This window comes from Palaemon carinicauda, chromosome 29, assembly GCF_036898095.1.
Source record: "Palaemon carinicauda isolate YSFRI2023 chromosome 29, ASM3689809v2, whole genome shotgun sequence".
NCBI classification, from domain to species: Eukaryota; Metazoa; Arthropoda; class Malacostraca; order Decapoda; family Palaemonidae; genus Palaemon; species Palaemon carinicauda.
In genome coordinates, this window is record NC_090753.1 from 86,770,684 (window position 1) to 86,786,472 (window position 15,789).

The 15,789-nt window shown below is 37.8% G+C and overlaps 1 long non-coding RNA gene across 1 annotated transcript in view; it reads left to right on the forward strand.

Annotated features, from left to right (window-relative positions):
* The window catches only part of LOC137622853 (uncharacterized), a 29,242-nt gene that overhangs the window by 5,331 nt on the left and 8,122 nt on the right, over positions 1-15,789 (forward strand). Inside the window, exon 2 of the long non-coding RNA XR_011040497.1 lies at positions 7,699-7,780. This is a non-coding gene — a long non-coding RNA (uncharacterized lncRNA). The remainder of the gene's footprint in view (positions 1-7,698; positions 7,781-15,789) is intronic.

The window sequence follows — 15,789 nt, forward strand, 5'->3', positions numbered from 1 at the left end:
AAATCTGGACTACAATGAATTTCCATATGTTGGTCAGGAGTCATTTTTTCTGACTAAGTTATATATATTTTTATGGTCAAATGGTCAGTGGTACTCAAAATTCTCAAAATACCTATTTTCTCTGAAGATCTTTTATAGAAATTTGTAACATAAGGTATGTATCACATGTCAAACTTTGCTTGATCTTGGATAAGTTGATCAAACTTATTTTGAATTAATCAGTAGAGCATCTAAGGGATAGGAAAAACTGATATTTGATAAACCAGAAACTTTGTAGACCCTGGAATATGATGAAATTAGTCTGATAGAATATAGTAAATCTAGGAGCAAAGGATTAGGGTACCTGTTGAAGCGCACTAGTCTCTGCCAAGATGCATATGCTGAGCTATCCTAATTTTTGGCCTCTTGCTTGTCAACCATCTATTGAAATGTATACTATATTACAGTATTCATGTTGCAGTATCCCCTGGTCACTTGATAAAATTGGGCTAGATATTTGACTTCCCTAAGAAGTGTTTATACTATAAATACTGTGTTGAATTTCAACTAACTACTAGCTTACAGTGGGATTCATTAACTAGATCTATACTATACGCCTTTGATGTCGAATTTTACTCTGATCTCTTCAACAAAGTTCCGAAGGTTTGTGCAAGGCTACGGTTGTTGACTCCACTGAAGCGTATCTCTTGGTCTTTTGACAAGGTTTTGCAATTTGCTTCGGAAATAGGCAATCAAAAGGCTTCTATTCTTGATCCCACTAAGAAAGTCGTCGTCTTAATTGCGAAGGCTTCCGGTGCTCGGGTTAGTGACGTAACGATTTCTAGAGACGGGAACCACATTGAATTTGTGGATAATGGTGAGGTTAATTTATACCCTGATCCCATTTTTCTGACTAAAAATTAACTTCCCTTTTCACATTGGTCTCTATGGAAAATAGTTAACCTTCAAGGTGATCCTTTCCTTTGTCCAATACACTGTCCAAAAGTTTATTTGCTGAGAACAGTGCAGTTTATGGGTAGTCTTTTGTTTCAAAATGGTAGTGGGGTCTGATTTGTCTCTAAACCAGTTACAAAATAAGATTGATTACTTGTATGAGGATCGGACCTGCTTCGTAACACATCGGGTCTCGGCCCTAAAGATGCGTCTTCCTTCTTGAACTCTTCCAGTATATGTCCATTGAGGGACTGCAAACATATACTGGTCGGAAGTCCACTTGGGTTTTCTTCAGGCATTATGTGAAGCAATTGGAGGAACCACGCCATTTTGTGCTGGTTGAGGAAGGGTTATCAAACCCGCGGCAACATCGCCGCCCAAAATGCATCCTAGGGCACTCCTTCAGCTCGTTATTAGCAATGAGTAAACAGAAGTTTTTGCTTCAAGGAAAAAAGGAAAAATGCACATAATTATTTCCTTTTCAGGTTCCCAGGTGTCTTACGATGCTTTGTGTTCCTTCAGTGCTACAGCCTAACTGTCTAAATGTCGTTAAGCTATATCTCATTTGGTTTGGTGATTAATCCCTCTTTTGGTAAAATGTGATCATGTTTCACTTGATCAGGTTTACCTTGTCATAAGTTTCCTATGGTTCCTTGTCATGTGATTGACCCCCTTATACTACCTTATGTATGGGTAGGGACGGGATGCATTTATTTAGTACAAAAATTTTCCATGAGAGGTTAATGATGGTTACTTGCTAACCTTGGCACTGATTGTGAGTAAAAGGATGTGAATTGTTCCATGACTTTTACTTGTACACCCTACTATTATAATTATAATTACTGTAGTGGCTTTATCATTAAGTGTGCCTTCTCATTATTATCCTTTCTGAACATGATTGGATTTAATCTCAAGGTGAGTTTTGGTTACATGAGGCGTTGGTTACATACGCCTCGCCTTTGATGCCTCCTTAAGTTTCGAACCCTTTAGAGCTCCCGACACTAGCATCAGGTGTTTTTCTAATTGCGAAGGGCGGTCCCTCGGGTCTTTATTACCTCCTTGTCGGACCATCATGCTTGTCAATTCTGCCTCCGAACTGTTCTGGGATATATAGTTGAGTGATACCTGTGCTTAACAGAGTAATCCTGTAAGTGCATTTCGGTATTGGTACCTCTCCCTTTGAGGCTTCCTACCGAGGTATAGGTAATTCTCAGGTGCACTTCTACCAGGATTACTTGGCTCGAGCCCAAAAAACTGATTTTGACCTAGGAAAAATCTATTTTTGGGTGAGCTATGTCGTCCTGATGGGCCACCCGTTATGTTGTCCCTCCCCGATGCCTCGTCGGATGTCTCTTCTCACGGCAGTTGCGCTACTGTGTGGAATGAGTTTATCAGGGACGAGTAGTACTATGAAGGGACAGGATATGTAATGACTCCTTGCCTATCCTCCTCCTTAGATTCCTAGACTGGTTTAAGTCTGTTTGGGGTGCAGATATCTATGGTTGTCTACGGATACATCCCTGATTATGCACGATATCTTAGGCTAGTTGTTCCGGGGATTAGAGCCCTGTGATACCTGCGGGTAATTCTCTTGTAATATCACTCGCAGAAATAATATACAGTAGGAACCTGCCTGAAGGAACTTCCATCAGGACGACATGGCTATCTCACCCAAAAATAGATTTTTCCTATGTCAAAATCCATTTTATTTCAAAATTTAGGTATGGATGTAGGGTTTTAGTATTTGTTGATCCGAGGAATTTTACTTGACTTACTGTTGTATAAATTTCTTGCAGGTGGTAATTTAATGGCTTGTATGAATTCAGTGATCTACAGACCTAATACTAATGTTGTCTGCTGACGAACTCGTACAGGAATTTTGATTAAAGGTATGTAAATTAATGCATATGTATATTGAGTAATTAGCATTTAAGGAATAGGAAAAACATTTATGAATCTAATGGGATAACTAAACAAGCAATAAGTTGTCAAAAAAAACTTGGATGAATTGCCTAGCAAATAATCCAAAACCAAAGGATTAAGTTTCTGTTCATCTCAAGCTTTCCATCCTTTTGCCATGCTGCATTCAAGTTTGTGCTGAGTCATGCCGTGCTGATGGAAGTTCATTGGCATCTTCTACTTGATATACCAGAGAAATTTTACCTTCAAGGTATCAAAGAGTTCTAACCTCGGGAGCGAATATCTTGAGACGTTGTGTATAAAACAGGGACATGTTAATAGTATGTCATGGTTATCCTTTACCAAATAGTTAACCTTGTCTTGAAGGATAGGCAATAGGATAGGATACTTGGGCGAGAGCGTGATAGCAACTACCGATCTCAATATGCTACAACTAACACATTTGCTGTTGATCAATTCCCTTTCGCAGTTGCCATCTTTGAAGTACACTTTGAGTTTTCCTGCCCGTTTTTCTTAGCTTTTTGAGCGATTTACGATCATGGATGCTTCGGCTTATTCCTCATCGATTAAGTTGAGTACCCCTTTTTCGTGTTGGAGAATTTTGCATCTCCACCCCATTAATTATCAAATTTGCATGCATTTATTGTTCTGTGGGTTGCATGCGGATGGCGCTATTGCATAGTTACCAAATCGCTCAGAAATGCGTAGTCAATATTATTGTAGGAATGTTTTACATTATTCTTTTAGTGTGGTATGATTATGGGTATCCAAATCCCTTAAATGGCTCGAAGCTTTCCATCCGTTGCCAAGCTGCATTTAATCTTGGGCAGTCATCCCAATATTTTTCCCTTGGTCTGTCAATCTTCTAACAGTAATTGAAAGTACAGTAGTCACGGTGAGTATCCCTAGGCCACTCTAAAATCTGGCTAGATATTTGATTTCTTCTAAAGTTCATAATACATATTGTATGTACTGTACATGTATCTTTTCTCTTTGACAAATATCTGTAGCAAAATACAGTAGCTGTACCTTGAAGCTGTAAACTTAGAATTTAGCTTAGCATCAATTGCCATATTTTCAACCGAATTCTTTTTTTTTTTTTAAATTAAAATTAAATCTTCAGTATTGTGATTGGTAAATCAAATGGGCCTGAATGAATTCAAACAGTTGAAAGAAATTTACCCCAATTTAAAAAAAAAAAAAAAAAAAAAAACTTAAGAACAATGTTATTGCACAAATTTGTGGATGCAGCTACTTTTAACAGCCATTATCTTTACGATCTTTATGAAGTAAAGGGTACTGTATAGAGGCCTTAAAGATTTTCCTTGCTTAATGAGAGTAAGGTATTATCTAGGTGCAGGGAGGGGTTGTCTTTTATAAAATTGAAATAGTTGTGTAAAATAAACCTTCCAAATCTTATATGAACATTAAGGGTCTGACACAAATATTGATAAACTTTTTTCAACTTTATACTTTTAGGGTACAATTATAATAAATTCCCAACTTAGTCAGCTTATGAATGTATGTTATTCAATCTCTCAAATGAAGGGTTAAAACTTTATTCCCTAGGCTTGTCTAATATTGTATGTAGTCACTCAAATATTCTGCAATAGTGTAATTTCTTTAAAATGAATGACGGTATGTTGTAAAACGTATGTAGTGCATGACAATTTCTCGTTACTAATTTTGAAAGTTATCAAAAAAGCAAAATTAGAAGTGGGAAATGTAGCAAGAAATTGCACGAGCCATTTCAAGAAACACTTTTTAGTTCTAGCAAATATACAAATCTGAAAGTGTAGTGGTAAAGTTTTAGCAAGGCTTTGAATTATCAGTACAACTTGTTTAGGTTGTTTTGTAATTGGCATTATTCTCAAACTGCATTCTTTAACATATATTGATTATATAGATGATAAATATTAATAATTCGAATATTTACTAGTTCCTGCTACCAACTGATTATAATAAGTTCAGATCACTGTCTTTAACATCCCCTTTTTCCAATTTTTCCTGGCAGAATGCCGGTTAAATGTTCTAGTGTTCTGGTGTGTACGTTTTTTTTCCTACTGTTACTGTTTTTTGTGAACAGTCATGAAATGGGTACATTCGACAGGTCGGTATCTATCAAAGACCCTTTGAGTGTCCAAAATTCTCACTGATTGGTAATTGATTAATGTGAAAACTGTTAATAAGTAGATCAGCATAAAATTTGATAAGTAGACAAGAGATGACTTATTGATCACTGAACAAAGTTGTCAGACCCTTATTGATTTTAGTTAATAATTTGATTTCAAAAGCTGCATAATCACCAAATATTAGACTGATTTGTTGGAAACTTGGTATTTGGATAACCGAACGATGCCCGCATCCACGTTCTTGAGTCAGATTTTTTTTTTCATTACTAGTTTTAAGTATTGTAGTTAAAAATCAGTCTTGCTTCATAATTTCATAGAAAATGGTCGTGTTTGGTGCCCAGTGAAACAGAAGGGAAAGATTACAATACTACATCTAAGTGAAAGATTCTGATTTTTATAGATTGGTAACAATTTAAGAAAACAATGGATCATTAAAGTTTGGTGTCAAGTGAAAGGGGAGACAGAACACACTGGATAGTAGACAGATTCTTGGAATCAGTGAGTAGTAATTATCAATTGAGAACAAGGGACTTCAAAGCTTATTAAAGCATTTGTTTGCAGTCAAGGGGAGGGATAGGAGACCATGAATGTACAACAATGGATATTGCAATTTAATGGTAAAGGAATTCATTAACTAGAAAAATGCTCTCGGAAACCTGAAAAGCTGTGACTATTCCAATCATGTTAAATGCAGCCTTCAGTCTGTAGTAGTTCATTTGACCTTATTTTGGGTTACACTATCAAATTTTGCACTCTTTGGTAATCTTTGATAAATAGCTTGAAATGAAGTATAATCACTTGGATAATATGCACTGCTCAGAAAATATTGATACTCTTTCAAAGGTCTGGGGTTACTGATTCTCTTATAGGTGTGTGGACTTGACTTTTGTCCCAAGATAATGGCTGTTGTCGAGAAAGTTTAAGGTACATACTCGCGTGCATCCCTTTAATTGGGTTATGTATGTATGTTCTTTAAAACCACCACCTAGGCAAGGCTACATCCAATGCTGTTCAAATAAAACGTACTAGCTGAAGTTAGGTGGTACCAGGTTTTAAATTGGTAAAAAAATTTTATACTTTAAAAGTAGTATTAATTCTACAGATGTTATGCGACCCCCTTAAGGTATAGTTTATCTAGGTTCTAACTTTTAATCTAGATCTATTAAGATTCATATAAATAGAAAAATACATTGTTTTCAGATGTGCCTCATCCCAGTATCCTGGTGTGACAAATTGGAAATGAAGTAAAAGCACAACATTGATACTCTCAACTGTTTGGATACTATGGACTTAAAAAATAAATTCTTGGCAACCAAAATATACTGCTGGAAAAGTATTTTGGCATCTGGAGTTATATTTGTAGTTTTATGATGTTACTGCAGTCTTATGCTCAGGTGGGTAAATTTTATCTGTTTGATTTCCATCTGGTTCTAGGAACTGTGATTTAATGTTTTATCGCTAAGGGTTATTTTGGTTTACGGGTATGAACAATTATGTAAATCTGATTAATAAATCTGGACTACGATGAATTTCCATATGTTGGTCATGAGTCCTTTTTTTCTGACTATTAAGTTATATATATTTTTTATGGTCTAATGAAGGTCAGTGGTACTCAAAATTCTCAAAATACCTATTTTCTCTGAAGATCTTGTATAGAAATTTATAACTTCGAGGTATTTATCACATGTCAAACTTGGCTTGATCTTGGATAAGTTAATCAAACTTATTTTGAAGTAATCACTAAAGCATTAAAGGGATAGGAAAAAATGATATTTAACAGGCAAGAAACTGAGTAGACCCTGGAATGTGATGAAATTAGTGCGATAGTAAATCTAGGAGCAAAAGGTTAGGGTACCTATTGAAGAGCTTGAGTCTTTGCCAAGAGGAGTATGCTGACCTAACCCAATTTTTGGCCTTTGCTTGTCAACTTCCTATTGTAATATATACTATATTACAGTATTCATGTTGCAGTATCTCCTGGTCACTTGATAAAATTTGGCTAGATATTTGACTTGCCTAACAACTGTTTATACTATAAATACTGTATTGAATTTAGATTAACTACCAGGTTAATTGTTTTGAACTTTGAACTTGTAATTAGGACAGGTTATACAGATTCCTCTATTTGCAACATGAAATGGTATGTTTCTTGTAAATTTCCTAGCTGGAAAAAAGCTGGATTTAAATGGTTCAAGAAAGTCTACCATTATTATTGTGTAAGGAAGAATTACATCAACTGGTTATTCCGAGTCGTGAGGGTCTTTGGAAAGACCAGGTTAAGTGTTGGGGGGGACTCGAAAGGCCCCTCTTAATTTGTGGAAGTAAGCAAAGCCCGGGGCTTCACATGGTTGCATGCAGTATTGCACTGCTGCAGAGCAGCTTGGTGAATGTGCATGCATTCACAAGAAGGATGTGTAGTGTCCTTTTTTTCTGATCAGAGGAGTGGTGCCATGGATTGATTGTTCAGCTGATGGAGTAGGACTGCTTGGTCTGCTCCCTAACCTAGTTCTTTGGAGATAGTCCAAGGTCATTGTGTAAGAGGACGGGAAGAAACCTCTTCTGAAGATTCTACGACAGGGCCAGCTTGTACTGGAAAGAAATCCTTATTAATAAAGATCTCTAGCTGGGAAAAATACAATATTACAGAAGTAAAATTTTTTTTTTGTCGTAATTGTTTGAAGTTTTGTGATCTTACTGCATTTTATCATTTCAGGTTGAGGATAGTCAAATTTTTATACCTAATCCGTTGGTAGCTGCACAGCAGGATTGAGACCTGGATTATGACAAATTAACAGGTACACATTTACAGAATGTGATGGTGGGTAAGTGTGTGGAAAGACAAGAAACTGAGTTTTGTATGAATTTAAAGATTTTTTGCTATCCTAGATATGGTTACCTACAGTAGGTACAATTATAATTCACTTTATACGTGCATGTTGCCAGATCTGCAAATCCTGAGTGCATCAGAATTTTATGTATATCTAAAGTGAAAACCCTTAGCAAATCTCGTTCGAGTGAATATCACACTTACGTGAAATACTTGAAACATTGAGAATTTAGGGACAGATAAAATTTTTAGAGCTGTAGTACTCAAATTATAGTTGTACCCTAACAAATGCAAATCCTCATTCTTTACATAGGAGAAATGCTAACAGCAGAGCTGAAATACTGCTATGAACTTTTAACGGTGTCGACAACTGTTTGGGTTTTTTCTGTTGCGGGGAAGTAACATCCCCCATTTGCTCACCTCAACACTACTTCGATTTCAGCTATGATTAAGAGCAAACTTTCTCTTCCATGCTCTGGATTACTGGCTAAAAATTAAACTTTTCTTTTTCAGGTTTGTAAGTTGTGCATACTTTAACCCTTGGGCAACCTTTGGATCAGGAAGCTCTTCCAGTTTCCCCCCAGCAAAAAAGTGAGAGCTTCCTCTTGTTGAGTCTGCTGTACAAGATTCTCTGGCCTTCCTTGGGGCTTACTGGTTCCCCATCAAAGGATAGGCTGGTGTGTCGTTGTTCTTGGGGGTGGCAGCTTGACAGTTTTTCTTCTGCTGGGGATAGCTTTGGCACATCGAGCTGATAGGCAAGTGTCCCCCCTGTTCGGGCACATTCCCCCAGGGTTTTCTAAATCCACTGCAAGTTCTCTCCCATCCTAGGGCCTGTGGGGAGGGGGGGGCTCACAACAGCACCCCTCATGCATGTTCTCCCTCTGCAGTGTTCCCTCGGTGCAGGAGCAGGCTTGCCTGTCTTCCTTCTGAGCTTCCCAACCTTACTGGGCTTGTTGACAGACCCCTCTGATGGTCCAGCACATTACGGGGCTTATAGGCGGATCCCTCTGATTTTCCACCACATTACTGCATTAGAAGGGCTTGAGTGTGTCAATGATGGGTTGGGCAATGGCTGTGGAGTGATTATCCATCCTGGCAGGTTCAACCATACTGCTGAGGCTAGTTCTGAGAGACCAAGACTGGACCTCTATAAGCAAGCTTTTTTAGTTTTCTCTTGGCTCTAATGGAATTTTGTGGATGACACCTTAGAATATTGACCAGGTTTCGTATATGCTTCAAATTTAGGTGCCATCACCCTCTGGCAGACCCAATTGTGCAGACTTAGTCTAAGTCAGCTGTCTGTTCAGTCAGGCTCCAATAATCTTAGTCTCCCATCTTTGCAGGTAATGAGTGATGTAAGGCATTGGAGTCTTCGATGGGATTGGTAACTACCCCCACTGACCAATGTATGCCCTCCTAGAGAGGCAGCCCCTCTTTGAATTAGAGGACTAGTCCCTGTTGAAACCTCTTAACATGTTGAGCCGCACGAGATGGGAGGGCTTGCATCCTCTGATAAAAGACGGTTATCTCAGTTTGCTGCTGTGTGCAAACCACACTTCAGGAAAATACAATTACAGATTTCTGTATTGTCAACTCCAACTTGGGTTCTAATATTGACATTTGAACCCTACTCGCATAATGTAGAGAAAGAGAGTAAGAAGCAATTGCAAAATAGAGAAGCAGATATACTTCCTGGCAACTATTAAGTAGTGAATTATGAACAAAATTTTATTCTAAAATTTGAAAATGGGAGACATGGAAATGTGAATGCTTTTAAAGCCAATAGGGAAATAAAAATGTGGAGGGCTGACAAAAACTTCCCGTGGGGGTGGGAATGAAAGGCTCTCGATACACGCTATCCCCAATAAGAAGTGAAAGATTGAAAGCACACTACACTTTGAATGGTCAGTGCCAAATGCTTTTTGCATGCTATTTTTAACCAGAGTAGGAGTGTGATAAATATCCCAGGCTTACTAGAGATGGAGGAAGAGAGAAATTGAGAATTTAATAGTTCTAGTTGTAGTAGTAGTAGTAGTACTTAGAATAAGTGTTCAAGAATGTTGTTCTTGCTGCTATGGTTACAGCTTTTGATCAGCGTAGACTACCTAATTTTATTAAAGCTGGTTGTCTCTCTTTAAAGGTGAAACCATACACCATTGTGATATTATTATTGCCAAGTGTATGGCCATTTAAGCCAAAAGTACAAGGAAAAATTAGGTTAGCCAGCTGTTTGTGCCAACTGTTGAAAAAAGTCACTGACCATACACAGAAAATTCCAGTATTTACCTTGGGGAATCACACCCAGCTACATCTAAAGGTTGTCAAGTTATTTTTTGATGAAGAAATTCAGACAATGAGGACCATAGGAGTTGCTTTGTAAGAGTCTCACAAAAGAGCTCTTGAAAAGCAAATAAGGCAGGGCAACCCTTTTAATTGATTCTGAAGAAAAATTTATCAAAACAGACGAAAATAGTATCCTCACTTCCAACATAAACATATGAAAGTAGTTGAACAAGATTAAAGTCCCATTGTAAATTTATATCCAGAAAGTGTAGAAAAAGACTTGAGGAACAAAGATATGAAAAAACCATCTTCCCCCATTCTGTACATATCTCAGGCCGTGTCCTTGCCTGATTTGATGGAGGTTCCACTTAAAACCAATTTACTTGGTTCACTTGTAGTGGGGAAGGTGCATTTTGATAAAAAGACCTCAATCTCTTGCCCCCTTCCATAAGAAACAGCAAAGTTATGACTTCAAATAAATGTCGTCTTGTCTGCAGATGTTTTTATTAACTGGAAGACAACTTAAATAAATCATTAATTAAAGTTGAGGTCCACCATCCCCCTCAATAATCAAGTCCAAGGGGGGGGGACAACCCAATATATCAAGCCCCTCTCGAACGTAACCACTGGGAGACATTGTTGATTAAAAATTGCCAATGAGAAGACTTCATCTAAGGTTCTGCCAGAAAATAAACCATTATTTTTCCTCCATTTTGCAATGGAATTGTCAGGATTTAAGGGCCCAATATGAACTTCAGTTTCTCATTCATGAGCTGTCCTCTGAGAGTACGAGTGTGTTGGCTATAGGACGCCTTATGATTGAGCAGGGAGCCATGGTGCAAGTCTTATACACGTTCGTTGAGATGTTCCTCAAATTTGTCTTATATTTAAGTCTCTACAGGCAGTGGTTGTAGAAATCGATATAGGGAGAAATTACACAATTTCCTCTACTTGCCTCCAAATAACTTCTCGTATAATTTAGTAGAGGTGATTCAATTCCACACTTTTCTCTTAAGAGATTTGAATGGGACATCCTATATGGGGCAAAATTTTAGTTAACACTAGGGGTAATATTGCGTAATCAGTTGTAGGGATTGAAGAAGTAGGACTTCTTAATACAGGAGAGCCCCCACACTTTCATGTCAGTCATGCATTCTCTAGTCTTGGGTAGTGTCATAGCCCCTCTGTGGCCTTCCACTGTCTTGGATTAGAGTTCTCTTGCTCTAAGGTACACTTGGGCAAGCTGTTCTATCTTATTTATCCTGTATTTTTAAGTTTTTATTTTTTATATATGAATGATCTAATTTAATGTTACTGTTCTTAAAATATTTTGACACTATCACTTCTCTTGCTATGTATTCATTTCCTAGTTTTACTTTCTGTATTGGGTTATTTTTCCCTGTTGAAGCCCTTGGCTTTCTAGCATCTTGCTTAGCTTCTTATAATAATAATAATAATAAAGACTTGGATCTGCCGTTTGTGAAGCCTTAGCTTCTAAACAGCACCATGCGAGGGTTTTTTTTTTTTTTTTTTATCTTGAGAAACCATATGATATTGCATGGAGATTTTGTATTCTTAAAAGCATTTATGACTTGGTATTGGGAGGATAGCTAACTTTTTTAATTCAAGCATTTGTTTCATAGATTTTTCAAAGTTAGTGGATGAAACTGCCAGCAAGGAGGAGTTCCCCAGGGTAAAGTGCTGTGTAACCCTGTTTGCATTACCCATTGAGTATCCTCAAGATGTTCTCTCAACACTTATTTGATCTCTCCATATTTGCTGGAGCTAGAACATCAATGTTTGAGAGAAAATTAAATTTCTCGATCAACAAAATAATTCGCTGGGCTGATATGAATAGATTTAGGTTTTTGACAAGTAAAACTTTTATTCTCCATTTGTTGTATTAGAGTAGCACATCCAGACCTGATTTACATCAAAGGTCAATGGGTCTCGTATATAAGTGAAGCTAGATTTTAAGGATTGATATTTGACAGCAGGTTTATATGGGTTCCTCACTTTAAGGCATTGAAAGTAAAATGACTAGTGGCTCTGAATATTTTGATAGTTTTGTCCCTTACACTGTCGGGAGCAGTCAACAAAACCATTTTAAAGTTCTACAAAGCTTATATTTTTTTTAAAGTTTGTGTGTGAAATATACTCCAGCCACCCCAAGTTGATTAAAGATTTTAAGATTCTTTACTATATACTGGTATCAGATTGGCCACAAGAGCCTTTAGAACTTCTATCTCAAGCTGCCTCCTTGATACCAGAGAATTGCTTTTAGACCTTTATCGAAACTCTTCTATTCTTTGGTTTAGGCTGCAGAGACTACCCAATTCTTTAGCGTATCAGACCACTAATCTTGGTTTTTGAGTAAAACGGACCTTTCTTCCATTTTGGGTATCAACCCTAACATGGAAATTACCAGATATATCAATGTAAATATTTTATTGGGATAATAAAAGAACATAGCTGACTTGAAAGCCAGGTTTCTTTATTAAACATGTCAAACATAGGGAATCTACTTTATAATACTGTACAGTACTGATGGCTCCAAACCTGATGGCATTGGATCTGGAGTATATAGTAGTACTTTTACTTGTAAAAGGTGCACTTCCTCGATTACCTTCTATATTTACTGCCGAATTGTATGGTATTCTAACAGCAATAAAAAAAAAATCATTAAAAGGGGGCAATTTTACCATTTTTAGTGATGCAAGAAGTGTCCACAAGCTTGGTATGGTTTTTAATTCCAATAACCCTTTAGTTGTGAAGATTTTAGTGGGTTTTTTTTTATTGGTTGGTTCTGGCGCACACAGGTGTGCCTGGAAATGAGAAGGCAGATTTACTGGCAAAGAATGCTGCAGCTTAGTTGTTACTAGGAAGGTATCCCATTCTTTGTAATAATTTTTTTTTTAAATTTTTAATTTATTAATATTGGCAATAGCATTTGGATAGTTTAGTTGAAAAAAAAATGAGAAATATTATATCCCATGGAGGTATAACATGATGCCCCGAAAGGGGGAGACTGTCGTTTCTACATTGGTCACACGGTTGACAAGTTTCTTCTGACTGGCTAACAACAGCCATATTGTAGCAATTGTTTGGTACCCCTGATAGGAGACATTGGTTGACCAAATGCCCCTCTTTTAGCAGCGTAAGGTAAGTGTTTGAGGCTCAAGGTGAGGATGGCAGCTTCCTTTCTTGCCAAGATACTGGACATAATGTTATACTATGCTTGTGGTATTTTTTAAATTTACTTCAGAAGCAGGTCTTCTGAAAACTAACCTTTTTAAAGACAATTTTCCTTTTGTTTTAAATTCAATTTTATTTTTCATTTACAACAATTGATATTGGTGTCAATGACCATAGATATCAGGATGCCAAACACTCCAAATCAATCTAATACCGGTGAACACACTGTAAAGTGCGAGTAGACATCTGCCCCTGGCGGTCCATCTGCTTGGGTAGCTTAGATACACCAGCATACTTTGTCATCAGAGTGCTTAGTTCTCCTGATCTCAGCAGTTAGTTCAGTGCACCAAATATTGTGCTGCTATGTTTGCACAGGGCACTCTGGGTCTCAAGCACACACGGGTACCTGTGGCTACGTGGCAGGTGTAATCACCATCCTGCTCACCTGGATGGGATGAGAGCACTACCATGCCATCAGCAAGTGCTCCCAATGTTCCCCCATAGCTCACAAGAAATCCATATTGTTTAACCCTTCTTTATCTGTTAGAGTAGAGCATGTGAGCAGGGATAGCCACCCATAGCTCCAGGGGCTCTGTTCCTACAGCAGTATATTATAGTTGCTTCATCCATGAAGACCATTTTATGTGAGGCTTCTGGATTTTCATTATTGAAAAATTCTGGCCCACTTATTAGGGAAGAGACACTGTCATGTCTCCTGGACTGTAAATACCACCAGCTCCTAAGTGTCCTCCGGCTGCACATGTTTCGGTTGGACCAGTTTATAGACCTGAGCAGTCAAACCCAGGCCATCAGGAATAGACACTACGTGGGCAGACTTGGAAATATCCCAATTAAGGTAATCTGCAAGAGGTGCTGGTCTAAGCAGCAGGTTACATCACCTTGGAGGAGTACTTTCCACCCTAGGACCCATAAGAGATGGGTCTCCAAGGGAGAATTCAGTTGTCAACTAAAGGCTGTTAGGATTGAAACTGTATATGCTGCTCCTTTCATTGCTGTTTCCTGGAAGAAAGCATGAACATATAGAAGCTTCAACAAAACTCAGGAAGCAACTGCTTCGAAGTAAGCTGGACCTGGCACCTTGTCCTCTTTCATAGGCAAGCCTTGCCAAAGGAAGGTGACGGCTTCTTCCAAAAAAACAGGACATCCAACTCTTGGAGGGATCTGCCTCCCTTTCCCAACCTGCTACAACAACCACACCTCAGTGTCTTGCATAGCTCAGCTGCATTTCTATGGCTTGACGCTTGGAGGTTATCAAGCATCTCCAAAGAGGATTTTCACAACCAGTGGTGAAACACATGTCCAGATACCTCCAGAGATCTCCAACCTCAGTATATCAAGCAAAGTGGGCTATCTTCTGTGGTTGGAGCCCCTATACCCCTCGCTGCTGAATTTTTACTCGCTAGGAGGAAAAACGGTCAGCGGTGAAAGGCTATCGCTCGGCCTTGAGCCAGGTATTTAAAAGGAGTGTATTCCTCAATTATGCTGCTGCCGTTTGATTCCCAAAATCAATCTCTGCTTTCTCTGAAATCTTGCATCAGTTGTTTCAGCATTATTCCACTACTGATGCCCACAAGTTGATATCTATCCAACAAGTGATATGTATATTTTGATTCTGCTGTTATCCTTTATTAAATTCGACTTCAAAACTTTTTAGCATGCCCATTGCTTGTTCTTCCCTCCTTATTCTCTATTTGAATTTTGTAACTAGTGATCCATTGCTGATAATGATGGTTCCTAAATATTTAAAAGCTTGAGTTAAGTAATATTAACCCTGATAAGGCAGTTCATCTGATCACCACTGAATTTGCATGACCTCAGTCTCAGGTTTATCAATTTAACTTTTCTCCCCTCCAGTACTAACCTGTCAATCATCTGGCATTTCAGCCATTTTAGAGGATATTAGAGCTATATCTGAGTTCAAGATTGCACAATCTCTCATTTCCTATCCATCGAGTACCATTATTCATTCCTTGTGCATTACCTAGTTCTTAACATAATCATCATAAACAGTAGATGGGACAATATTCTACCTTATAGTATTCAATTCTTGACATCAATTCATCTGAAAACTACCAGCAACCATCACCCTCCAAGAAGTTCCACTAAGCATATCCATTATGATGATTACAATATTTTCTGGTATCCCATAGTGCCTCGGAATCTTTTGCAACAAGCTACTTGAAATTTTAATGTTTTCTCAAAATCTGCAGGCATGAAATTATTTCTTGCTTTCTCAAAATTCACAAGCATAAAATTCTTTTATGCTTTCTCAAAATTCACAAGCTTAAAACGAGAGGTGATTTTAGTACATTATTGTTGAGCTCTCTTGAGATAAAAGTCTACCCTTTCTGAAACTTGCACTTTTTGAAATATTCAATTTATTTCAGGTTGTATCCTATTCAATATTACATTGAAATAACTTAATAACCCGTTGTTGGAAATGTGATCACTCTTCAATTCCCACTATCTAATCTCTCT